A 2,776-nucleotide genomic window follows, 5' to 3' on the forward strand; every position below is an offset into this window, starting at 1 on the left:
TGAGGTAAAACATAGCGCAATTTCACCCCGCAGTGGCGTGAACAGATTATCTTCGCTGGTCAGTCCATTAGACCACTGTACCGTCACCTCAGTCTATCATCCCGCGTGAACTTCCAGTCTCTCTCGCGGTTGTTGTTTGCCTATTCCGACATGGCACATGCCCACAACGGGGGATTGGCCTGTGCTTTGGATATCGTCGGCATCTTGCCTCCGGCGCAAGTCAATCCAACAATAGCACGATGGTACTTCCACGCGCAAGCGGAAATTTGAGCGCGTGGCCACTTTGCTGACAACGAGAAAGGCGATTGCAAGCGCCATCTCGCGAACATGCAGACAATCACACTTAACGGCAGATGACATGAATTAACCAATTATCATTGATGTGCATTAACTCTATTCTATTGGATTGTCACACATGATCAGCGATTAAGTTTCAGTCTGAATGTTTTCTTCTAGTATGAGCTTCTCCGGAAGGTGCAGTGCTTCATGGCTCTAGCTATCATACCAATGTGCGGGGCGCCCGAAAAGCCTTGCGATGGCCTTTCATCTGCCTGGGTTGCGCAAAGTACCCAATTCGGCACTTGAACTCCCTTGGACGTCTTGGGAACGTTTCAGACTTCCTGCGGACGTCCACTGGAGTTTCAGTGGCCACCTGTTATTAACAAGTGTGCACGCTTCTGCGCTCTTTTCATGGCAGCCGCTTCAATCATCTTGTATTGGAACCAAGGAATTGCGTTTTAAGCTGCAGACAACAAGCAAAACGCGAATGACGGAAATGGGTCGGAGCGAGGCCTCACAACCGCATCTCGTAGAACACTGCCCGCGCGCTGTCTGCCACTGCATAGTTCTGTTTTCACGCCTATGGTCATTTCAGCTTGCGTTGCATAGGGGACGGAACTGCTGCAACAGCTGCAACGAAATTCATGCCACCCATAAACCATGCGAGGCGTTGGCATGGGTGCAGCACACCAGAAGCCCAGCTGAACTAGATGGTAGCAAGGCGCCAATGGAGCTGAATCCCGTTTTGACCGGTGTGCTGTCGCCCTTCTGTGCACACTAAACATAGCCTGTAGAAATTCTACCATGGCGTAAAGCAGTATCTCGGGACATAGCTTGCAGGAACGCAGCAATATAACGCATAGTTTGCATTGCATCTGTTTCTATGGAAGGCTTCGACGGGTCTATCTCAGAAAAAAATGTAGCCGCCGGGAAAACGCAGCACATAGGGACGTAACAGTAGGGTTCTGCTGTATTTCTCTAGCTAACCTGTCAAAGTTTACAGCGTTACAGTTAAACCCCAATTTAGCGAACTTCGTTGTAACAAAATTGTCAATGTAATAAAATATTCCTCTTTTCTTAACTTCTTGTCCGTTGAATATCATGTACTTTTAGCTTCAAAATATCGAGGTATATTTTGCCTTACTTTCAGTGTAACGAAATTTCATTGCTTGCTGGAAAGGAACTTGAGGAAAAATTTTACTGCTCGCACGTGTGGTTGAGCGGAACGCGTGCCACCGGCCTTGCCATCTGGGGTAGGACGAGAAAGGCTGGCATGAGCATCTTCGCAGCTTTGGCTGCGTGCCAGGTGGCCTGCAGCTATGCTATCTCGCCTGAAATCAACGCGCCTTATTTATCGAGTTTCTAGATTCCCAAAGCCTGGTAAAAGGACTGGAATGGTCAGTGCCAATGGCACCCCGGTCAGCTTTGACTTCACTTCGCTTTAGTTTTGTGTTTTAGGTTTCCGCGAATAAATAGATTCATTCAGAGGCTACAAAGCCGCAAATTAGGCCCACGGAAAAATACGCGTGAACTCTTTGCTTTCGCCGATCGCTACGTATCACTCCGCCGATGGCACAGCGGCAAGCCGCCACTGGACTGAATGAAAGGTTGGCTGACTTCTACCGTCTGCGGCGAGTTTAAAAAAAAGGCTTGAGCAGGGACGTTTAATCCGATTTAAATTAAGGAAATTAGCCAAACAGGACAATAATTCAAAGTTTCTAGGAAACTCGGAATGTGTAGATCGAGTTCCTGAGGTTAAAAATACAAGTTCAGATTGCTCTTCAGTGCACCTTTAACCATTGAACCACTGCGTCAGGAGCGGCGGTCTATAAATGTATTGTTAAAAAACGTCAATTCCGCATATATCAGCTGTAGGCAGAACCTAGGCAACAAAGGAGTACTTGCGTGGGAGGGATCTCTAATGGTATCACATTTCACTATTGAGGAAAGATTAAAGGTTATGTGATTGTTAATGAAACAATGTCGGGGCGTGCTCTGTAATACAGACAGAGGACCCCAGGCTGCTGAAGGGACCCTTTAAGGCGATAATAACACAGCATGCCCTTAAGAGGGATCTAGGCAGAGCTGTAGTATCATCTGAAGTTTTTGTTTTTGTTCTTGCAGTGTCTTGTGCTTTTTTCATGCTTGACTTGCGTAGGAGGTCATCCCGGAATTCTAAATTGGATCTGGTGAGGAATATTGGGCTCATATGCTTTTCAGTCCAGGTAACCAATAAAACCACCGGCTGATTGACTTTTGGCTGCTGACAGGATCATCGCCCATGACTACCCGCCCATCGTGCATTAATCCTGTTGTGATGTCCAGGCTGTCAAAATGTCTGTGAGGATTTAGGACCTTCAAGGATTTCATCGCTGTTGGTCCTTGTATTGTAAAAATGCAAAATCTGAGGTTTATCAAGTAAAAGATTGGGTATTAGAGCTAATCCTTATGATCTCTCTTTGCGAGGACAATAAAACTGTGAATAATTGCTTGGGCG

This window comes from Amblyomma mixtum, chromosome 3 (genome assembly GCF_055824585.1).
Source record: "Amblyomma mixtum isolate Tamu chromosome 3, ASM5582458v1, whole genome shotgun sequence".
In the NCBI taxonomy this organism is placed as follows: Eukaryota; Metazoa; Arthropoda; class Arachnida; order Ixodida; family Ixodidae; genus Amblyomma; species Amblyomma mixtum.